Here is a 25,665-nt window from a genome sequence, read left to right on the forward strand (position 1 = left end):
GGCATTTTTACAGGGACTTGGTAATTTGTTTTGGTTTTTTGGTTGTTTGTTGTTTTTTTTCTCCAAAACAACAAGAAAATACTGTTAATTATTTAGAAACAACACCCCAGTTATTCAGGTACAATATCAATTTAATTTTCATTTTAATGCAGCATGTTACAGCACTAAAATCCTTTCTCCAACATTAAGGAAGCTATTAATTTGGTGCACAATAATGTTGAAACAATTCCTTGTAATTGTTCATTATCAACAGAGAAGGTTACTGCAATACATTAGTTTTACAACGATGCATTTTACCTGTTTTACATTAAAAAAAAGTTCCAATCTGTGCCTATCCAAAGCCGCAAAAAAGCACATGATTAGTGTTCAAACGAGAGGTTAACAGGACCTGTTACTCTGGTGCTTGAAAACTGGGTTTTCTAAAATTAGGGGTTTCATAATTTAAGAAAGGTCAACACAACACAAAACGCTTCTCAGCTGCGGCCACCAGGAAACCAAACTAATTTCCTCAAAAAGTACAAATGTTTACCTATAAAGTCTAAAACAACCACCACAACATGGCAAGAGCAGCATTCTTTAAGGTCCGAACACCGACTAAAAACCTTTGAGGTCCAACAAACAGAATGGTAGTACCGACAAACTGAATCATAGAACCATTTATGTTGGAAAAGACCTTTAAGATCATCGAGTCCAACTGCAAACCTAACACTGCCAAGTCCCCCTAAATCATGTCCCTAAGTGCTACATCTGACTTGATTTCAGATGCAGACTTTATTTTTTGATGTTGGGCAATGTTTCAAATACTAGATGCAGACCCAGAGGAAAGCTGTATGTCAACATTTCTGGTGATCAGGAAATTGCTTTACTTAATTTTTGCAAACTGAAAAAACCCCAACCCCACCAGGATGTGTTTCCTGAGTGGATTTTTCAGATCACTTAAGGAGTCAGACATTTTTAACAACGAAAAATGTTACAAAGCTCACTCATGCCAGTTGGGAAATGACTCGACATCTGATCCTGTAATGTAATATCTCTTGAATTCATCATTAACCTTCAAAAAGTTTGCCTGGGAATAGTACAAAACAGCATACCAGCAGTGTCCCAGACAGACCACGGGCCAATATTAAATATTTAATGTATTTCACCAGTGTCACTGTCTGTAGTCTACCTATAGGTAACATAGAGTAATTAACACAATTTATGGTTTGGTGTATTAAAGGATAAGCAAGCATGAAAACCTGCAAATGACCATATTCTCATTAATTTCTTTGTCAGCTCACCACCTGCTTATCTTTATATTTCCACATTACTCATAATATTGTTACTCATCCTCTTCCTCTTTTAATCTTGCTGTTATCCATTCTTCTCTCTTCTTCCTACTTCACATAATCTCTGTAAAGTTTCTCATCCTCCTCCCTTTCTCAATTCCACAAACTCCTACTCAGCATCTCAGTGTTCCCCTGCCACTAAAGCCACTGACTTTTATATATATTTAACATATTCAACTCAATCATCAAGTTCAGTTCTGGTGCTGACATACTATGTTTAAAATTCTGACTCTTCATCTGCATCTCCGGGGGGGTCTGCAGAGTCCACCTATGGCAAAAGGGCCAGATAACATCAGCTGTTAAAATAAGAGCATGAGTGTAAATAGTATGTGTGGAAGGGATACACAAAACTCTCGGAAAGGGTGCTTTCCCAAAACTGTTTACATTAAAGAGCAAGATGACCATCAGCCACATTAAACATTAACTGGGGAATTATGAAGAGACTTCTGAAACAAAAGGAGTTGGCTTGGAAAAAAGGTATAGAGGAAGAAAAGACATTTGGAACAGCAGGGAGAGACCTTGGAGTGGAAACAGCAACACTCAAAACCTGGTTTGACACTGCCAGAAGTCACTGTGCAGTCATTGCAAGCCCTCCCTCAGCGTGAGCTTGTGGGGTGCCTCGGCAGCTTTCAGAGCAGCGATGGGCACACACAGTGCTGAAGAAACCTTTTCCAAAACCCAGTCTCTTCCCCTCCCACTACTAGTATGCAGTGATCCCCATTTAAAAAGTGAGGTCTGACTCCTCCTCCACTCTGAACTATGAACCGATCTCCACCTCCAGCATCAACTACATGCTTGGCTTTCCTTCTTCTTAACCCACCTAACATCCATCTACAGCCATACCCCTGATTTATCCTCTTTTTTTGATGAGATTACTAATATTTTAAACTTTTTATGAATCTATCATCGAAGTGCAATGACAGTATCAGTACACCACTTAGCTAGCATAAAAGGGTCTGAATCTGGACTGAGCCTACTAGATGGTAACATAGTACAAAAAGTAATAGACAGTGTTGGATGTATTCTTCAAGACTAAAATTGAGGGTAGAATTCTTCATAATAGTACAATGATCTATTAATACGCATAAACAGAAAGCACCTATCACACAAGTTCACCATGGGTATAATTTTTACAAATATTTGGTCAATAAATCATATTTCAATGATTTGCAATTTCTTTGCTTGCTCTTTTTGTAACCATCCAATATTCCTGCCTTACGTCTCCTAGTATTATAGTCTTGATTTCAAAACTTAAAAGATGAAGTAATGGAAAATATTTCTTTTTCTACACTGTCATGCATGCTTCTTGTTAAAAATTTTATGTCTCCACAACATAATGCCTTGTGGAGACATAGGGAAGCTGCAAATGAGTTCTGCTTGATACCAGAAGAAAATCTACATTTTTCCTGTTAGTTCCACATTGGGCAAGCTAATTTTACACTGAGGTCACAATATATAAATGAAAACAGAGAGTTTTATTTAAGGCTACATACAAGTTTATGCATACAAGTTAAGATATTAATTAAGGCTGACATAACTGAACTGCTTGTATTAGCCAAGTTAGTATTTCTAGATGATCCTGTGTTATGCATGAAGCTTTCAAGTCCTTTGTATTCTCCCCTTTTTCCTCGTGAATTTCAGGTTTCCAAACTCTGAATAAAACCAGATTGCCAGAAAAAAACATTAAAGCAAGTGGTATCATTTTAAAGGTAGTGTTGCAATGGCCAACTAGGTTCTTATCAGAGAACATACCAGTAAGTCCATTTTTGCACACTAGCAGCTGAGCTCAGAAACCCACAGGTTTATGCCAATGCAGCCTATACTGTTGTCTATAAAGGTCATCACAGCTCACATTTTTAAAACAACTTTAAAATCATTCTTGAGAGCACAATTCAGAAAATACTTAGGGATAACAGTTCCAAAGCTTTATGTAAACTGTTCCCCAGTCTCTCTTTTGGCTGTGATGATTTTCTTCATGATTTTTTCATTATTGCCTCATAGGCATCATAGTCATGTCAAAAAGTCAGAAATATCTAAAATATAAATGATTTTTAATTCCCTGCCAGATCCTGTTTTCACCTTCAGATTCATTGAAAAAGTAAACCAATATAGTTGTCATTCTTAGATGGGTAGACAGTTTGTCATTTTTTCTATTATCTGCCTTTTTCATGTACATAAGAAGAGAAATTTTGAAGAATTAAAATGAAAGCTTGCAAGTGTAACCTTGCTCAATGGAAATGTAAACGTTTCAGAAGTCAAGATTCCTGTAATAGCCAGTAATAAACAGAATATTGGTTTGGATTCTTCTTCGCTGCTCTCTCCTGGTCTGGAAATCAAGTTTTAATTACATTATCTGACAGGTCCTTAAGGGCAAGCCAAAATATTATAAACACAGAATACACTGAAACATTAGATCTATGTCAGGGAAAAAATGAAAGCATTATTTTAAACATCATGTCTTCCTGATATACCCTGTTCTCATTCCCCTATTTAGTGAAGGTAATGTCCAAGCAGATTAATGAACACATGCTAATGAGCCTCTCAACACTGTTACCAACCCCAGCATACATGGTTCTGCTACATGGGTGAATCAGGATTTCTTTTGCTTCAAGCGCATTTATGTGCACACAGGCAAACTGGAAAGCCAGAAAGTCATCCTAGTTGGTTTTTAAACTGATGGTCACAAGATCCCTGTGATCTAGTCAGGATTATGCTGGAAGATATTCAGCCTGGTTTTATAGAAACAGCTGTTTAAAAACCACACAAAGGAAGTTCTCTTCCTCTCTTTGCCACTGCTTCTAGCAGGAGTTGGCCTCCGCTCCCGCCTCCACTAATTTCCACACCCAGATACGGAGGCAAGAGACCTGCTTTCATCCCGGTCCCCGACGCCAGCCGGGTGAATAGCCAATGCACTCTTACCACCACCACAGAGACATGAAAAACTGCCTTTACAACATGTAAAACCTACCCATCACTTAAACAGGCAAAACAGGGCATATTGCCTTTGCTAACTCCTTAAGTTTTCTTAATGGAGCCACTGCACTGGATAAGCCACAGTTTTCATCATGTGCTTTCTTACATGGATACGAATCATGCTAACCTGAGACAAGACAGGTGCTGTGTAGTCTGGGCACTGTAGGAACTAATGCTTTGGGAAAGAGAAATGAATATTCTTACCAGGTGATTGAAACCTATGACTTTCCAGGAAAGGATAATGCAAGGGAGGAGCAAAAATAAATCTCTCACACCACACTGAAGACTGCAAAGTCTGTGGAATAACAGTGACTCTACCTTTTGCTACCGCTCCTTTTCCTACCAATTTGAAAACATAAATCACTACTAATCTGTGCAGTGGGTCAGTGCTTTGCTTTTCACCGTATTCATTTACGGTGTTCTTCACTCACTGGCCTTGTCTCAAAAACATGAAGAATGCAGCATAACAGGGAGGGGTTTATGGCTATTAGGTCTGACGAAACATATTTCCAATACAATGTTTCACAATGCCAGGACCCCAAATACTTGCACATACAATTTACTTCTATTTGCCTCCAGATTAAGTTAATTCCACCCCAGAATGAATTATATTTTCATTTCTGGTTTTTCAGAGAAAAAAAGGAGAAAAAAAAATTCTCCACCAGGGGAAAAAATCAATTCAGCCTCAGATCTCAACAGAATTCTATTTCTTTAATGCCTATTATGCTCTATTTCCTAGGATGTGCAAAAAAATCAGTCGTCTTTTGAACCTTCTCTTGTACCTTCTTCACTGCTTTTTCCTCTTTAAGGAGTATTACTACAAAGCTAGGTGACAGCTGTACAGTCACTGCTCATCACTCCTATTTCTTCAGGGATAATAGAACTTCAAGTCTTCCCTTCTTAACTCCTCTGAAAAGCAACTAACTATGCCTGATCTGCTGCTGCTCTTCTGCTACTATCTGAAAAACTGCCTCCTTTTGATCCTGGCTGAGGCATAACCTGACTCTGCTAAGAATGTCCTTCCAAACAGGGCAAATTATTAATTCCAACTAAAACTAATCCTTAGAGATGAAAATGTTAATCACTGAATGCACATCAATTGTCACTTAATGCTTCCTCTTCAGAAGTCTACAATCAAAGTTAGTGTTAAATCAGTTCTTTATTATGTAGGAACAAAGCAAAGAGAAAGTTGTAAGAAAAAGCTTGAGATATGTAGGCAAGATTGTTTTTCCTATGGTATGTTCCCTAGAAAGTATAACCCAGGGCAGAACAAAACTGGATGTACAACAAGATAAACCAAAATGCTTTTCACTTAAATAAATAAACAAACCCTCACTAATGAACTCTCCTAAGTCCGGAAGTTTAGTAGACCAAAATACAAAAAATGCAATAGTTCTTATCCATCAAAAGCTTCCCTTTTCAGCTGTTGAAAGTACCAGAATAAATGGTCCTTTTCACAAGACTGTTCTCAAAACCACTCAGCATTCCCCTCATCACTCCAATAGCAATCTAGACTACCATTACTGGGATGGCTATAAACGCTCTTCTAATTTCCTATCTCAGTGTGGTTATTGCCAAGCTACCTATATTATAGAGCATGCCGTGCTATAATGTATTACCTATTCATTTAATTTCAAGCAGGTTTTTTTCTTGCTGAAATTTCTAAAATTTATTTATTCACCTTTTTCTAGTATGATTAAAGGGTTGAATACTAACATTTGGACAGCTGTTCAAATGTATCTGAACAGTTTGAAGCTACAACAGCACATGTAAGACATTTGCTCCTTTTCCTTTGCATTTCTAACATACTTGGTTCTGCCTTCTTTCAATCTACTTATTGAATAAATGTGTATCATCTGTCTGAAAATCGGAGTCTCCATGCTTTCTCCCTACTTAATCTACTGTTCTGTCTCTCCTGCTTTCTTAAGTTTACAAAATGCCACCTACTGTCCAAATTTTTTGATGCACTGCGTTATGTGTTATCTTCCTTTCCACCATCTTCTGGAAGTGTCATGGTTCTCAAAACCAGTGTAATATATTAGCCTGAATTTCTAAAAAAATTTTACACCCTTCATACTGTTCTGGATACTCCTCAAGAATATCTTCACTTCTTGCTTCAATCAAATTATTTTTTTGTAGCTTCTTATCAGGCTAGGAACAGACGTTCCTGTCCTATCAATCCTCCCCCAAAGCCCAATTTTTTTTATTATTAGTTGTTTATACCAACCTCTTTCTCCTTCCAATTTATATGTTAGCTTTTCTAAGGTACTGCCATTTAAAAAAACAATTATTGACAGCTTAAAATTATTGAGTATTTACCCATTAGTATAGCCATTAAAGCCACCCAGGAAGGGGCAGAAGCAAGCACGTGGGCAGAAAATCTTTAGCTGCATCAACATGATGGTCATGGCTATGACTTATATGTAGCTTAACAGAAGTTGCAGCAAACTTTGCCATTAGGGCAAAGGGCAATCAAGAAACAGAGCGTGATTTCAGGGTCGTCTTCTGGTGCTGTGCTTTTATATTCCAGCCTTTTCTTAGAGCAAGAAGCAAAGGATGACTGCATCTTCTCTTCCCTGCCCACCTACCTCCTACACCACAGGAATAAATTGTCACTCATTAAATTAATATGCTACATTAATTTACAATTAAGCTATCACTAGCAATAATGATATATAATGTACATGCATGGTAATTCCAGTGCACAATTCAACATAAATCTGGCAAAGTTTCCCATACATCTGCTTACTCCCTACACCCAGTATAAAGATAATAATAATTTGGACCCATTTGAAGACCACTACAAATGAAGGGAGGAAACATCTTTTATTTATGTGCTTCCACGCAGCTAAAATCTACTGCTTTCTAGGGTGTCCACAGGTAATAGTTTTTTTCTTATTTACTGAGAAAGTTGCTGCTTCTTCATGTTATTCTGATTTGGTACCTTTTCTGCAGACACTAATTGAAAAGTTGCTAACACCAGTTACAGCCATGCAAAACACAGATATACCTGTTCAGTACATACTATACTGAAGCCACAGGCTGAAGTGATTAAGATAGAATTCACAAAGAGGGGAAAAAATACATTAGCATAGTATTAGGATGTATTGGCTTGTACTTTGTAAAACTCCTGAATATTTTGAGTGTCCAGGAGAGAAGAAAAAAAAAGAAGGAAAAGAAAGAAAAGAGAAGCCATGTAAGGGCATTACACTGATGGGATTTTTTGCTAGAAAATACTTGTTAGTATATTTTTTCAAGAGACAAAGAGTCTCTGCCAAAAACTTACAATGTCTAGAAGTCGCAGAACATGCTGTTTCTAATATTTTATTACACTGCATATAAGTGAAGAAAACCTCAAAAGTTATTGATATGGATTATTCTTATTCCACAAATTACTGCAGTATAAACATTTCCTGGAAACCAGGTCTTTGTAAACATTTACAAGATACTATACAGTATATACAGTATATAATTACCTATGTGCTCTGTAGTGGTGTAAAAATCACGCTGGAACAGTTTCTGCCAGATTCTGCTAGTTTTTGGAGTTGATTTTAGTATAGAATAAAATAATGAATCAACCATACATATTTTAAGGGACTAGAAGCAAGAGACCAAGGACTGGACTGGGTCATTTTCTTAGTAAAGGAGTTTTCAAAGTTTCAGAGAGATCCAGACTAGTTAATTACAGTTAATACAACATTCATATATATAGTGAACAAAGATAACTGGGAAAACAGCAACAGTACAAGGAGCTTCTCTCACATGCAGATACCACAGAAAAGATAATAACAGAGCTCCCCGAAGAGTCAGAAAACAAGTGTTTTTCAACCTTGTTCTTTCTCTTGCTTTCAGCACCATGCGCTGAATTTTCCTGTCACTACTGCTCTAAGGGAAAACCCTTGATCCAAAATTGCATGAGACCACAGAAAATGTACAGAACAGAAGAGAGAGGTATTTTGAAGCAAATGCATTAATATTTTTAAACGCATTAAGAGCCTTAAAACAAAGATGTTACATAGCAAGAACAAATTCTTTGTTATTATCCAATATCCTTTTGAAATCTCAAAAGACCATGGGTTTCTTGAAATAGTTCCAGGATTTCTTGGATCCTGCCAAGGCAGAGACACCAAAAGAACAACTTTTCTTGTGATACTGATCCTTTTGCTTCCATTCACAGTCAAGACCAGGAAGACCAAAGTCATACAACCCACCACACCAGTGCTGAAGATGGAAGCAGAGTGCAGAAAAACATGACCTTCAGTATAAGACTAACAACTGTGGAGATTCTTATGTTAACAGAAATCATAGAAATCTGCAAACTAAAACACCTATTATGTCATCTAATCTATGCAGTTGGCAGGGAAGGTTTTGTTCCCTAAAGCATTTTTTATATGGCTTTGTTCAGTCCAATTTTAAATGTCAGAGTTATGAAGCTCTCTGCTTTCTTTGAGAAAGCTGATTTGTTTATTGTTTGAATTAATTTCACCGGCTCCAGTTATAGCAAACATGCTTAAGATACTGTTCTTAATAAAAATATGGAATGTCCTCAGTAACGTATATGAGCATTAAAAAAGCCAGTGAATACCCAATCTACAAGTTTTGTTGAAATACATCTTTGTATATACAGTTCTTTTGATACTAAGGAATGCAGGAATCTCTAAGTATTTGGCAGTCAGTTTGTGATGCAATTACAAAACTTTATCCAAATTTATGTGCTTTAGTAATCAGTTCAATATGGTTCATAAGACTGGCTTTTTTTACACAGTAGTATTTCTGAATGATTTTTTTAGTTTTTTCCAAGCACTACTGACAGCAAATACCAAAAGTTACACTTTGTTCCCAGTATTTTTAAATGTTTACTTCTTCATGAATTCAGAACTTATAAAAAAAAAATTAAATTAGCCAGAAATATATTGAGTTTCCACCTTCAAACATTAATACCTATTCCACTCTTAAGAAAAGGCTTGGTGATATTGAAGGGATTATTTAGAACAGATACTCAACCCCATTTTTTTCACTACTGGGAAGGCAACTCAAGTAAAAGTATGGATCCACTGTAAATGAATTTTGCTAAGTAGGAAGATACTTGTATGTACTTACTAAGTTATAACATAGCTCTCAAGAAAGACCTGATTTTTAACAGTAACTACAATTGGTGCTGGCTGCAGGTGAGACATGGGTAAATATAAATATATAGAAAATTTGGGTAATTCGATATTTTCTTCTTTTCCTTTTGAGGGAAAAATTGACTAGACTGAAAATTCAGTTATCTCAATGCAAGATTTGTGCCCAGTAAAACCATTTCACCTACACGGTGAGAAAACTACAGTATTAAAAGGAGTGAGGTTAAATCTTCACAGTTCTTGTATGAGAACACTTTTTCACTGCAGAAATAATTTCCAAAGTCATAAGGAAAATGAATACACATTAAAAAACCCCCAACCAACACCACCAAAACCCAGCTCTTTCATGTACTATGATAGCATCTGTATTTACTGTACATGATAGGATCTTTATGGCATACGGAGATAGTCTTTCTCTTTGAGCTGCCTAAAGTATTATGCTGGTCTTGACCTTGGAAACATTTCTTAAGCATTTACTGTAGTATATACAGAGATCTTTTGCCAGAAGAGTCACTGCAGAGCCATGGACGCTTAGGGGGCTTTCCATATTAGGGGTTTTCTTGCTCTGGATTAAGCATGCCAACAGTAGTTAGTTGCCATTCTGTATTTAGAAAGGATTCTCAGAAATAGATTTCAGTAAGAAATGTTGAAACTTCTTGTATTTCATTGAGTTAAGTTCACTCCCACAAGACAATTTAGGGAAACTTCCATTATGAAAGCTTTTGCAAACTATCCAGTACTACACTAGCTACAGAAGGTTTCTATAGCAGATTCCCGAACACATCAGGAAACATGTACTTATCCACCTGCAATTCTAATGGCTCCCAAAAGACCATGAAGGATGTGTGTTTAAAATACTATTTTTTTAAAGTCACAGTTTATGGAAAAATTATCCTGGATCCTTAAAAATAATTATTGATATTTAAACAGAAATCTATTCAATTAAACTATTAGCTTAAACAAAAATATATGACTTCAGGAAAATATCAAATGTCTCTTAATCATCAGTCATAAGATTTCTGTGAAATAACTTCTTAACTCCACTGTAATAAAGCGCAAACTGATTAATTTCTTTTATGATATAAATTGCACAGCAAATCCACAGAGGACATTCAAACTTACAGTTAACAATTAAGCCATTTCACTCCCGTAGTAACCTTTTAATGTCCAGATTCTCCTTCTGCACCATAACTGTAACCCCACTGAAAGATTTCTCCACATGGAACATCATTAGGTCATAATCCTGGCATGATTACCTGTCTGACCTTACTCTGGAGTTGCAATAACAACTGTTACTGTACTCCCATAGTATATGATAACAGTAGTGGCCATCCAACACAAAATAATCCTGGATTTGCTCTGGGATCATCTATGATCTTATATTTATTTGTCACATCATCACTGTGGTTACAATACCCTACTGATGTCACCCAGGAGGAGCTGGAGTTTTGTTAAAGATGTCATCAGCCATAAACAGAAGTGTGAACTATTGCAGGTTTATTTAACCTTACATCCACTGCATCCTGTTCACAGTAGTTTTAGAAACATTATTTCCTACTCAAGGTCACTTGGTCTGAAGCTAGGACTGTCCAAAGGAAAAAAAGGGGTCTCCTGTGGTAAAAAGCACAAGTAAACTAGATCTAAACCTCATCTGTAAAAAGAATTGTATAATTGACTTTAAAACATAAAATAATTAGAAATAGGTTTCATAGATCAAACTAACATATGTAGGAAGCAGTGAAGAACCACCTCCCAAAAACTGCAACCTGTTATTATTTAAACTTGAACCCTTCCTGTTAGAAGAGTCTTACAGATTAGCTATACTATAAGGGTTTGTCTGCATGTCTCAGCAAGCGAGCTACTTTACTCTGAAAGGTGTATCATTTCAAGTATTAAAATTCTGCCATCCAGACATAATCAGCTAAACCAAGAACCACGTTCCACTTTTGAACAGTTTTATAATTCCAGAATACACTAAGGGACTGCAGAGCTGTAGGAAAACAAAACACGCAAAAAAAGTTTTCAAGAGCTACGCTGCTCCTCTTTCATAATAAAGACAATCCCACACAAAACTTTAGAGAACGCAGATGACAGAGAGAAGAAAAAGAACTTCTATAGGCTCAGCACAAGCGAAAAAAATATATTCTGAGCATCAAAATCATCTAAGATGTTACTAGCCTATGCGATATTAAACTCTTGAACAATTTTTTGAGTGTTTGCATGTGAACTTTAAGTTAAGAAATAGGATGTAAAGTTCCTAACATTTTCAGTTCAAAGGAATAATAGCATCACTTACCTAAAGATCGGTCTTTGGAGATGCTTTTTCTTGATGGTAACACAATCATCCATTTAAAGTGGAGGAAAAGACTTCTTCCAGCAAATAACTCCAAAAAGACCAGGGAGTAATTTGGAAACTTGTTCTTAGCTACTGTGCTGCAGAGAGCACAAAGAATGATATTTTGGTGCTGGGGGAAGCCTCCCTCCCTCTTTCTGACAGTGGAGCAGAAAAGGGCCATAGAGGCCACATAAGCCAGGCACAGCCGTGCACTACCAAACCGGGCAGGCTGCGCAAAACTGGAATCAAGTTGATCGAAGCACGGTATTATACTGGATTCCTTTCAACTATGCAAGAAAAAGGGGGAGCTTTGCCAAGTGCTACCCAGGTAAAGATTTGTTAGATTATTCCAGCCATGAGAACACTTCTTACACATGCTGGTCAAAGTCTTAAATGCAGAGTCACTCTCTCTCTCTCTCTCTCTCTCTCTCTCTCTTTAAAACACACTGTTCCGAGGCTCAACTTTTTTTTTCTTCAAAATAAAAGTTGTGCAGCTGTTTCAGCATTCCCATGCGAGTACCTTCAGAAAGTTTGTTCTGGTAAGAGAACTGTATACAAATTAATGAAGACGGATGGATCTGGTCTGTGAGGCTGGCTCTACTTCAGGAGATTGTAATTATTTTACAATCTGGCTTTTATTCACTCTGGATGATGTGTGGATATAACTATGCAAATTAAAGCACTGCTCATAATTTTTAGCATTCATAACCTAATAACCTAGACTTGGCTGAAGCAGAGTATGGTGTTTGCAGCTAGTAGGACCATTACCACATAAAACAAACTGACGCTACATGAGTGAGGAAAACAAAAATGACCAAGTTCAGATAGTGACAGTAGCAAACTGTTACTGTTTGCAAGATAAGGTTTCAACAGAGATCCAAACTGAAAAGCTTGCTCTGACATCATGCTGACATAAATCAGGAAGAATTCAACCACAGCAAACACAGGCTGTAAACAAAGCTATAAAGCAGAAGCGGCTGACCATGGCTCTCAGTGAACTGAAGCCATGAGTGGTTCAGGTAAGATGCCATTTCCTGGCACTGGGCTTGACAGGGAGCATGGCACCTGGCCAGCGGAGCAGTAAACCAGCAGCGAGCCCCCGCCGTGCATGTGGCGGTAACGGCCTGGCCACGTCGTGCCCGCGTCCCGCGTGCCCCCTTCCCGCCGCAGTTCCTGCGCCCCTGCCGCCCAGCAGTGCAGCTCCCTGGTGGCTTCGCTCGGGAAAAGCGCTCCCCATGTGCTAGGCAAAGTTACAAACACGGGACAAGTAGGATCAGGGAGACCGGGCATCTTTTGCAATTGCATTGTTGGTTGGAGGGAGAGAGGCGTGATGGATTTACCCGGTTAAGTGCCTAACACTGGCATTATCAAATTTGAGAGATGCTGTAAATCCACTGAAAAGGCAAGATAAGTAACACTGAGATGTGTCCTAGGCTGCATATGACCAAGAAAGTTCATATTACATTATGCACATATTATTATTAAATTAAAATTTCCATGAAATAATGCTGTACAACAGATAATGAACATTCCAGTAACAGTATTTTCACGAAGGAAAATTTAGCAGTTTAGTGGATTTACTGACAGGTAAAATCTCTTCCTAGAGCTAATATATATTGCTTATACAACTGAGTGTTCACGTTTGGTTAGGCTGAAAGGGCCCAGAAACTGATCCCCACACTAGATAAAACTATTTTCTTCATGCAGCCATGGAGTCATTATCTGAAGGAAAAATTATCAGATAGACATCACCAGTTACTTTGAGTCAGTTCAGTTTCACTTTGCCCCACTCTTCATTTCTACTCCTTTGAGAAGCAGAGGAAAATATATCTTCACCAGGAAAACAATTATCTTTATCAGATTACAGATTAGTTTTTGCCAAGATTTTGAAGGATCTGGAGATCTTTCTTCAACAATGTGCAGTGTTCAAAGTGTTGTTATATTTTTAAAGACTTTTGTAATCATGATCTTACTTACTCTTGCCTGCCAAGATTTGTAATTTTTCATGTAGTTTTCCGGCTCTGGGTTTCAGCATTTCAAAACAATTTGCTGCTTTTTGAAGTGCATTTGCTCACTGTCTATACAGAAAGCTGAAAATGACAAAGAAACCTCCCTTTTCCTTCTGCTTCACATTAGGTGCATAGGACTGATGCAGTCCTGTTATTCAGAGGGATTATACGTAGCTCAGGGTAAAAGTTCTGATATCTTTTGAGAGTTTCAAGAAAGAAAAAAAAAAAATTCTCCAAACTCTCTGTGAGAGCTATACCAAATATGTTTTTCCACTGAACTCCCCAACCTTTCATCTAGTAGTTTTATTGGTCCCAAAACTAGTATGCATCTTAAAAGCAATTTTTTTCTGGGTCTAGTCTAATGTACACTGTTGTTCATGGGACTTCCATTCAAGCATGGTACTGTAAAAAGTACTATTTGGGGGAGCTGAAATTTCTGCAGTGGAATTACTTCGGCTACAAGGAATTTTGAGCTGTTAACAAAAAAGACCACGAAAGAAAATATTAATATAAAATGGTGATTTTTTCATTCAACACAGCAACAACCCACTCACTTTTTCCTTATAATATTCAGAAGTTATGACTACATGTTGAATTCACACAAATTTTTCAAGAAAGGATATTTCAGAAAGATACGCTAGATTAACTAGACTGCCTGAAGCCTCAGTCCCACTAAGATTATTCCTGTAATGTTCATTGGAAAAAATCACATGTATGAAATTCACCAGCACATAACTTTTTGCAGATCACAGTATCAGAGCATATTGGAGTAATATTAGTCAATTGTAGGATATACCTGGACCTGATCCACAGAATGCACTGAAGAGGTGCATTTTTATTTGAATGAGGAAGTCTTTTGCTTGAAAGCATTACTGCAATTTTAAAAAGTCCTCTGTAGTCTTCATACCTCTTACTTCAGACTAAACCTTTCAGCACTAATTAGAATGGTAAAAATCTATTTAAATGATGTCCTGGAGATGAAACTCAATCAGAAAACTCCTAAATTGTTTGTTTTTCAATTCATTTTCTAAAAATCATTGCTATTGTTTGCCCATCACAACCAATGACCACTGCTCCTTCTATGTGATGCAAGCTATTTTTAATTTTATTTACCATGCATATGTTCACGTGAAAGCAGACTTTTTGGACCAAAAGCATGTAATATTTAGCACTTTAAAAACCTGGGTTTCCCTAACCTGAAGATGAATAGCAATAGTTAAGTAATTTGATATCTAGTACTATGTCTCAAGGCAAAAGACTCGTGTGATCTAGAACCCAAAACACTTATTCTGCTTGTTTTAATGCCACATATTTCTTATTGATCTGTAGCTCATTGCCAGAAGTCTAGAAATGTAACTATTTTTCCTACTTTAATTTCAAAGCTATGGGCAATTAAGATGGTAAATTTAAGAACCTATAATCTGTATGTGTCTGACAGTTGATTCTTTCTATTTTCTAGCTAAAATATCTACTGGCTAATGAAGATATGTATATGCATTGCTGGTTGGAAGTAAGGGCTCACCTATCTCTGTAGAAAGATAGACAGGTGGGAGGAGCAACAGAAAAGTACCACAAAGAAAATAACAAATGCATGATCAACCACATATGGGAAAAAAGAAAATGTCTTTACAAAACTGCTGGAATACAATTCAGAAAAACAACTGGTAAACTGTACAAAAAGAGTAGCAATTCTGTCAAAGTAGAAAGATAATTTACCTAGGAAACTTTCTGTCCTGTGGCCAGCGCTATTCAACATTTTCTTCAATAGCTTGGATGGAAATAAGTGTTATACTTAGCCCAGCACTGACAGCATTAAGCTAGTAAGCTCTTTGGAATGTCCTTGACAAACTGCATAAATGCTCAGGAAAAAAAGAGAATGCAAAAAATACTAAGCTCTGCATACAGGTGGGAACAATTGGCTGGACAAGGGGCCATTGGCTAAGCAGCACTTCAGAAAACGCATGGGAAGTAGCAGTGAATTATAAAGGAAACCTACTATCACAGTCTTATGAAAAAACAAACATCACCCTGGGACACATACAAGTGAGCAACCTCTCATTCCCTCTGTATTCCTATAACTCACCTGAAGCATTGCTTCTTGCTTTGGGCAACTGGATTCAGCAGAGACATACTGGACTAATCCTTGAGAAAACAGAATTCTAGAAAACATTTCATATCCAGAAAGGCAGAATGTCACACATAATACAGCCTAAAGAAAAGAGAAATAAAAGAAAATACTAAATCTTCCAGATGATAAACGTAGGTGGTGTAAGTTTATGGAAACAGACTATTTTCCTTATCCTTGTGGTCAAGAAATAATGGCCTGCAAAATAGCTCATAGGGCCCTATGAATAAAGATTCAATGGTGAAAAGAGGAATTTTCAATGGACAGTAATTAATTGCTGGGGCAATGTGTTCATGGAATCATAATGAGTAGTTTTTTAAGGGTAGATTTTTAAAAGGCTGTATAAACACCTTTCAGAAATTATTAGCCTTGCCTTGGAGAAGGAAAGAGAGTAAATCTCTGAATACTCCATCCAACTTCATTGTTCTAAAATTCTTTAGTAACCAACTGCTATTATCAGCATCTAACTGAACCTGCTGTTTAGTTTGGGATTTTCTGTGCACAAAACCATTTACCAACCAACTGTACCATTTGGGCTTTCAACTGTTTAAACTATTTGCCACTTTATGCAAATTTTGAACTTTGGTCCTTAATTCTGGCAATGAAGTGTGACACTTAAAGCTTTATTCCATTAGATGCCATAATCTTTGTTCTGCTTCCATAAGAAAGCAAGGGGTCAGAGGCTTTCCCCTATTGTTCATGAGCAATGAGAACAAGTGGAGAGCTAAGTTTCATACCTCCATTTATTTTCTGGACCAATTAAAGGTGGGGGGGAGACAACATGTTTCTACATGCTTCTCTTCTTACTTTTTTTGAAATGTACAGGTTTGAAATATAAAAATCAAAAGCAGGACTTATTACAAGAATGCTGTTTTACTTTTCAACATAGTACCTTGCACCAGTTCACCATTTAGGGAATTGTAATACAATTAAATCACTAACTAAAGCACAGAGGAAAATTTTTACAAGAGTAAAAATCTTGTGCAACTCCCAACAGGATTTTTATTAGAGTATTTATATGATTTGGTGGATTAAATCCACTCCATAAAGGCTGCATACAGGCCAAGCATTTAAATCTGATGTATAAGAAATTGGAGCGGATGACGTGAAATCCATTTATGCCATCGTTGTCACTTCATCCAGAAAGAAGGTCTTCAAAGTTTCTCTCCAAGACAGAATAGCTGTCGCAGCCTTTTCTTGATAATGAAAGGGCTATGTCTCTCAGCACCCCTTTTACCAGCTTCCAGTTCATATGCAGGATCTCCAAATCTGTCTATACTGAGCCAATAAAATGTTCCAGGTGCCTGATTTCTTGTATTGCCCCCAGACACAGGTTAAATGTTGTAGGAGATGCTGTGATTGCCTGCCATACAAAGGGTGATCTTTATCACAAGCATGTAATGCTTAATATAGAACACTACCTACTAGAACTGTGTTTGTGTAATGGTTTAAGAGCTAAATTATAGTTACGCACATTCTCCATATAGGACCCATATTCCTCAGCGCAGTTCATCCTGTCATGGATCAGGCTGAATAGTTTTTCACCCAACTGCTCTACCAGGTTTGCATTAAGCTTACTGCACTCTGTGTACATAAATGTATAGGACAATCTCAGTTTACTTCATGTTGACATCTGCAAAGCACACACTAAAACTTAAACTAATGACTTCTCTAAGCTTGAATAACTAGACAGTACTGAAGATAATTGTGACTCAGAGTGGAGACAGAAAAGTTGGCAAACATTACTAGATCTATTGCAGTGCATGTGGTAAAGCTCTGTGGAAACAGTTGTGCAGGCCTTTAAGTTCTGGCTTCCTTTTTACCTCTTGTAAGTAAGACTATTTATAAAATTGTTTTATTCTCTCTTGCTTTTGCTGTTTACATGCACACACAAACCGAGCAGAGACTTACGTCAATGCCGTCACGCAGGAGATTAATTTCCCTGCTAGGAGTTTCCTGCTCAGACTGGAGCATAGGAACTTGGCTTCAGAAGCTTCCCAGTCCTTTACTTTTGCTTTTATATTTTACTACATCTTAAGAATCCTAGGAAAGCTCAAAGTAAATAAGTAGAAATACCAAATAATACAAATAACAGTGTCTCATAGGGACATTAATTTTCCTGATTAATAAAACTCTTCTGAAGAACATAACCAGTATCACAGTTGTATTTTGTTTGATTCTACCTGATATTATTAGGATTTTATACTCTGCATCTTCAGTGAAGGGGAAGAGGGAGATGAGAAGGAGAGGAAAGGAGGGGAAACAAGAAGGAGGAAGAAATTCCTTTGGGATATATGATGCTAAATTAGCACTGAGATACACAAGTCAAAACATGGCATTCTTTGGTTTTGAGCCAGTGCAATATTATTATTGGCCATGTTGGATGGAATTTCAGTCTCTATTGGAAAACACTGTAATTGATGTGCCATGTGATTTTTAAATGTATACATATAACGGTAACTACATACTGGACAATAGAGCAACTACTGACTAATAGACAACATACTGTTGTATGCCTTAAAGAAAGGGAGGGGAAGTGCAATAAAATGCCCAGAACTTAGTACAGACAGGCTACAGAATATCAAGCAAAAAATAATGGCTAAATTCTTTAAAGATAATGATGAAAATGTATGTCAATATAAATATTTGGTACCATAAACAGAAAAAAAAAATAGTTTAGAACTCCAAAATTATCCACAAAGGAAAAACATGACTAACTGTGGCATATGTTAAGAATGGTTGTTGGACAACCACAAGATCATGAGACCAAAAGAATTTATCTCCTAAACTGCAGTTCACCATGAAAAATATACGGGCATTTAATAAGACAGAGGCTATGCTAAAAGGAATCAGAAGAGACATGGTAGGCTCTATCAATTTTCTCTATGTACAATAGTTCTTATCTGAAAAAACGGGATAAAGAGGACAAAATCTATCATAACTAGCTCTCCCCTAGATAGGTTTTTCTTCTTAACTCACATTCAAATCCAGTTTTAAATTTCTGTTGAGGTGGCAGATTATGAACTTAAACAACCATCAGTCATGCGTAATAGAAAAAAACATTGTAAGACAACAAGAACTGTAGGCCCATTCTGACGAATGGTATGCAAAATATAAATGTTAATTTTTAATGGTTTGAGTTTTTTTCAGGCAATTCTGCTTCACCTACAATAAGATTTTTAATATTTTTTTTCCATTTTAGATTTTGAAAGTATTTTGCACTGCCTTTCATCATGATCTCCAAGTTCAGCTATTTCTTAGTTTTCTAGAACTCACTTCATTTGCATTGGTTAAAATACGCTGGGTCTTTGCACAGTCTTCACATTTTCTGGTTTTCATTATTAGATTTCTGGCATCCATTTTGAGTGACATGGAAACTATGTGGAAGTGTACACACATGCATTTCTTTAGGGGATTAGCAGTATCCGGGAGTTGCTGCAGTATCTTTTCCTATCAACTATTTGTTCTTTGGTCACATTGCCACTATCCATTGGTTAGATACAAAAGAAGGTACAACAGCAAAAAGTCTACAGGTGATTATATATCATCTTACAAAACTGTTCCTTGGAAATAGCAACACTAATAACACCAGAGCTTTGCCTTCTGATTGTGAAAATTGCTTTTAAGTAACAGTTTCCCCATAGATGTTTTGAAATCTGATGCTCATTTTAAAGTCTTACAAATAGTGTTAAATAAAATTCTGAGTTCAGCTCTATGCTCAGATACGTAACATGGCCATAGACAAAAAATGTCTTGTGCATGACTCTGAGATCTATTACGTTAACACAATAACATTTTGATCATTCTTCTTACTTTTACAAAGATATTAAAAAAAATAATGCATACAGTAATGATCTGAATTTTTTTTCTTCCTATCTAGATTCTATTATGACCTTTGCAATACACAATACTTTTTCTCAAGGATAAGAATACTCACAGAGTTGTATCTTTTATTCTACATATAAACTACCTACATCATTTTCTTCCCTATACCATCTCCCCAAAACCACACACACTTCTTCCTAAGTCTCCATTTACTGTGATGACATCCTTCTAAGCACGCCACATTTATGTGTACTCGTGACATAAGACTAGTGCGAAGTTAATCTCTTCTAGCAAAACTTTAAGGAGACCCATTAGGCAACTCACCCTGTTTTGTGGCAATAGCATTTCCAGAGAAGAAAAACAAGCAAAGGAGAAATGTAGACTGTTTGTATATCAAATATTTCTCTCTCTCTCTTCCCAGTAAAGTTAATTCTTAGTACAACTGAACTATGTAAAACAAGGCTCTCCTGCTAATAATTGTAGTCTAGGTATGAGAGAACTTTGCACGTCAAATGCATCAGCTCATTCAATTTTAAAAGTACATATGCAAAACCAAGAATCCTTCAGCCTCTTGCTAGAGAAGGTGAGTACAATTATGTAAGTGTGGGAAATACAGTATATTTGGCACTGAAATCACTAGTTACAATCCTGAAGAAGGGTTCACTGGTGTGTTCAGAACCTGTTACTCCTTTGGATAAATTTTGACAGTCAGTTAATCTGCAGTGAGCTAGTCAGAAGATCACTTATTTAGTAAACATTTTTTTAAAATAAAAATTATGCTCAGAAGTAGTTCAGTGCTTACACTTTTTATCAAGCATCAAAAGTCTGGCAGCATTATAAAATAAAAAGAACCTGACTAAAGAATGTGAAACACACAAAAAGTTATAGTTGATAAACAAGGAATGAGTCACCGTTTCCTGCAAGGTCTCTGCCTAGTTTTTTTTTCTCTTGCCATCTTCATGGAAATATATCTTTTTTCATTCATACATTTAAAATCTCATTTCAGAAAAATTAATTTCATAACTGTACTAGAAACGCAAACTGAAAAAAACCTAAATATGCATTCATTTTATACCGTAATCTGCCTGAACTCAAGGCTGAGGCAAACTAATTTTGCTAGTTAAATTCTCTGAGATGTCTGAATGTTGGTATAATCTAATTGGCTTTATTACTCACGCAATTATTTTACAGATTAATTTAACATACACATAATGGGCGATGCTCCGAGCCACAGAAAATGCACTGTTTTGCTATCTACTAAAAGACAAAGCACACACTAAGGCATTGTTAAATTCCTTACCTATGGTCTGTAGGTGTATCTGTAATGAAGAATGAGTTGATATTTTTCATTCTAAAGTCTTAAAATTGAACTAAAAGCAACACATAACAGATTTTTTAACAAAACCTGTGTACTGATGACTTTCATGGAACTATAAAACTTCTCATGAGTCACTATTGAATAATAAATTAAAACACAATATTCAGTAAGAAAAGGGTTTTCCAGTAGCTAAAAACCTCTTGACAACAGCTGGAAAATAATTTTAATAAGATGTAGGCTAAAACTGACTACTGTATAATATTCTTTCAACTGAAGACTGTGTGTATTTTCTATCCTCCCAAAAGGTGTCAATTCTGTAGCTTTTATTAGAATTTTATCACTTAATTCCACTCATCCCCTAATGGAAGGATGAACAGTTTTGCTTCACACCCATTCCGTCTCACCTTTTTCTCTGGAACCTGTCAAAAAACATGCTGAGTTGTATTATTTGTTATGATTCTGGACTATGTTATATGACTACCTTCTGACTAGAATCAGAACAATTTGAACTAAACCACAATTCAGATAAGAATCATTAATGCAAAGATGCAAGATTCTTCTGCTGAGTTCCAGGAGCTTTATGGCTCCCCTGAGTCTGCACACTGAAATATTGTGCACTTTCATCATATACTTTACAAATTCTCGTGACAAAAGTAAAAGTTGCCTTTGCATTGTGCAATACAGTCGTCATTTTTACATAAATACCTTCTATGACAAGTGTTTTCACACCAGCATTTGTTTTCTTGCTCCTACCTATTAAATGTTTGACACTAGCAATTAATTCCTAATCTAATTTTTATGAGTAACAAAATCAGCTCTCTGCTGATGTATAATATACATTTTTCCCTTTAATATAAATACATATTCTCAACAGCTTTTAAATACCACTCCCATGAGCACAGTAAGTCTCTTTCATTATACATATTATTGTCAAGCAGTAAAGCATAATAAGACTAATTTAAAATTAATTATCTAAATAGCCAAGTAGCAGATTTTTAATTACTTAGTTGCAGAATTTATAGTTAAGCAGGGAGATCTGTACATTCATTAAAGCTACTCTGCTACTATCCTGACAAGACAAGCTAGAACTGGAATTAACATGTCCAAGATGACAATATCCAATCCAGTCAAACAATCCATAACAGGTACCACCACATGTATCACAAACTGATGTTTTTGCTGAAGCCCAGTAGGTATGCCATAGGGAATGTCAAGCATTCAGTGGATCTGCTATTATCAGATTTTTATTTTGTTTACTACTCTATGCTTTTGAATATTCAGACCAGACTGCTTGGTATAAGAATTAAATTCATGAAATATTGAAAAAAGAAATGTAAGACATATGTTGTCATGTAACTAGTCCCAGTCAGCCACCGTAATCAAAACCCATCACACTTAACAATACCAATTCGTAGATTAGAATCACAGAATTGTTTAGGTTGGAAAAGAACCTTAAGATCATCGAGTCTGACCATTAACCCAGCACTGCTAAGTCCATCACTAAACCATGTCCCTAAGTGTCACATCTACACATCTTTTAAACACCTCCAGGGATGGTGATCCCACCACCTCCCTGGGCAGCCTGTTCCAATGCTTGGCAACCCTTTCAGTAGAAGAAATTTTTCCTAATATCCAATTTAAACCTCCCGTGGTGTAACTTGAAGGCATTTCCTCTTGTCCTATTGCTTGTTACTTGAGAGAAGAAACTGATACCCACCTTGTTACAGCCACCTGAAAGCACAGTGATAAGGTCTCTCCTCAGTCCCTTTTCTCCAGGCTAAACTACCCCAGTTTCCTCAGCTGCTCCTCAAACAACTTGTTCTCTAGACCCTTTACCAGCTGCACTGCCCATCTCTGGACACACTCCAGCATCTCTGTCTGTCTTGCAGTGAGGGGCCCAAAACTGAACACAGGACTTGAGGTGTGCCCTCTCCAGTGCCGAGTACAGGGGACAATCACTGCCCTGGCCCTGCTGGCCACACTGTTTCAGATACAAGCCAGGATGCTGTTGGCCACCTGGGCACACTGCTGGCTCATGCTCAAGCCAGCCATCAGCCAGCACCCCCAGGTCCTTTTCTACCAGGCACCTTTCCAGCTGCTCTCCCCCAAGCCTGTAGCGTTGCATGGGGTTGTAATTGTAATTCATTACAATTAATCTGCACGGTTAAACAAAATTCTATCAATTCAGTATTTCACACCATGAGTTGCAGTAATCTCATCCAGGACATTCTGAAAAAGCATAGAGCCTTTTATACTCATCAGAGAGAAGTTGTTATAACATCAATTCCACTGATGTCAGTAGCATTCATTGCATGATTAACTCACTGTCAATGTGGTCCTCAAAGAGCAGATGGAGCAATATTCATCAAATACACTGTATCTGGCAAATCGTGCTCCCAAGAAAAAGACCTATCCAGTTAGGATAGGTCCTAACTAATCAGAACGTCTGCAAAGGAAAATAAAAAATGTGATGTGAGACAGCCTTCAGAAGGAACTATTCCTGTTCCTCTAAAGAAACAGGTTTTAGTGGATCTTGAAATACACCTATGGGAAAACACATTCTCCTCTGAATTTTACCCTTGTCCCCCTATAAGAGCCATGAACTTGGGTAACACCTGTCAGATGCACTTCCAGAAATAGTAGTAAAGCTCACTGCCATTTTTCAAGTGAGGAATTACACCCTTTTATCCACAAACAATACGAGCCACGAAGATGCTCAACATCCCTCCACATAGCCGGTTAGCAGCACTAGTTTAGCTCAGAAACAGGAATATTAAAGAGAACAGCCTCTAGCACTACCACTCAGCCCTGAGCTAAGCAGGGCATTTAGCACGGTATCTTCGCCAAGCCTTAGACTGAGATAACCAGGCATGGGTCAAATCAATCTTTCAGCAGCCGATGCTCACCTGCCAATGCCCTGTGCCTCACTGCAAACTATGCATACGGAGCTTATGGCCCTTTCTCTGATACTGCTGTTCAGTTTCTTGAGGCCCATCCGTTGAACCTTTCATGTTCAGGTAAGTCTTATCTTCAGATTGAGACAGCTCCTCCTATTCTTCAGTTTTATTTGAAGTAACCCACAATATTTATTGCAAGGTCACTATAGTAAAATACTTTAGAATACAATAGAATGATTCTGGATTGGTAAAGTGAATGACTTTGCTCTACAGATACATAAACTCAGGAAACTATTTAACAATGGGGACCGTTTAAATAGTATGTAAAATGAAATGAGCATGTTATAATTAATGACTATATGCTAGGTGCTAAAATATAATTGTTCATTTAACAGCCTTTCTTACAGAGTGTTTGAGACATTTATGAACTGGCTTTCACCCTAACTCTATACAAGCAAGCATCTGTGCCCACATGATTTCTGTCAGTAAAATGTCAATTACGACTAAGAATTTTTCTCACTTGGATCAATGCAATGCTATTTAATTGTCCCTTTATCCAGATTATGTGAATTCTTCCATTACACTCTTTGACCCTTAGGAACTTATTCATTTAGCGATATTATAGGAAGTAGCTCAAAAAACACAATTAAGAAAAACATTTCACAAAAATCATATAGCCTAAGGAAAACGTTACAGGGTACTCAGTTAAACTCTACTAAGGTTGTTTTGGCATGATCATTTTTAGAAAAGAAACACAGAGAAAACCATGAAATGCCAGGAATATGTCTATATAAAAACAAGTTGTTTTCTATTTCTGATAATGTTTGTCTTTCATATTCCTGTGTAAATCACTGGTTTTGTGATTCGGATTTCTCTGGTTTGGGGAACCATATCTTTCAAGGACTTGTTCAGGGTGAATTCAAACAGTGACTGTTCTGCGCAGAAGCTCATGTTACAAAGCTATGGAGGGCATAATGATTTGGGATAATGATGAATTAGACTTCCAAGTGGTATCAAAAGCAAGAACATGTCTGCAGGAAGGGATCCATTAAAAGCTCCCAGAGACCTGAGGCTTTTTGGAAATGCAAGGAATAACCACAGATTTAAATAGTGCTTCATTGGTCTCTTCCAGCAATGGCTGCCAGCAGTGAGAATATAAATCTGAAAGTAGGTTTAGTTCCTAGAATAATTGGTTCTGATGCACTTCACATCTCAGTATTTTCCTGTTAGATAGGCAAGGAGACTATGAAACTATTGGCAGATGGCTGAAGAAAATTGCATTCCATCTAAAACTGAAGATTTTAAAACTGCAAACACATATTCTTGAAAAGAGTGAAAAGTGGAAGACCTGGTCATTCATTAACAAAAGCATGCAGTCTGAATCTCTGAAAACAAAACCAAAACCAAATAAATCACGATGGTGATCTGGGAGAAGTATCTCAGAATGATACTACTGAAAGACTGTATTTGTTCTTGACCAGTTAGATTTGCAAATAAAAAAAATGTTGCACTTCAGGTTGACATTGTGAACATATAAAAAGGGTACAAAACCTTTCAAGAATAATACTGTGACTGGCATGTAGAGCTCAAAATCAGATACATAAGCAGTATTTTGCAACCAACAGAAACAATACAAGCCAAGACAATGACCAGTGTTTGGAAAGAGATGCATGATATGCAACAGTTAGATCACTGTGACAGTGTTCACAAGTGCTAGCAGAGATTATATCTC

General features: G+C 36.9%; 1 protein-coding gene across 2 annotated transcripts in view; it reads right to left on the minus strand.

The window, feature by feature from the left end:
* Window positions 1-25,665, minus strand: part of PDE1A (phosphodiesterase 1A) — a 225,403-nt gene that overhangs the window by 107,111 nt on the left and 92,627 nt on the right. The gene's annotated exons all lie outside the window — the stretch shown is intronic.

Source organism: Falco rusticolus, chromosome 8 (genome assembly GCF_015220075.1).
Source record: "Falco rusticolus isolate bFalRus1 chromosome 8, bFalRus1.pri, whole genome shotgun sequence".
NCBI classification, from domain to species: Eukaryota; Metazoa; Chordata; class Aves; order Falconiformes; family Falconidae; genus Falco; species Falco rusticolus.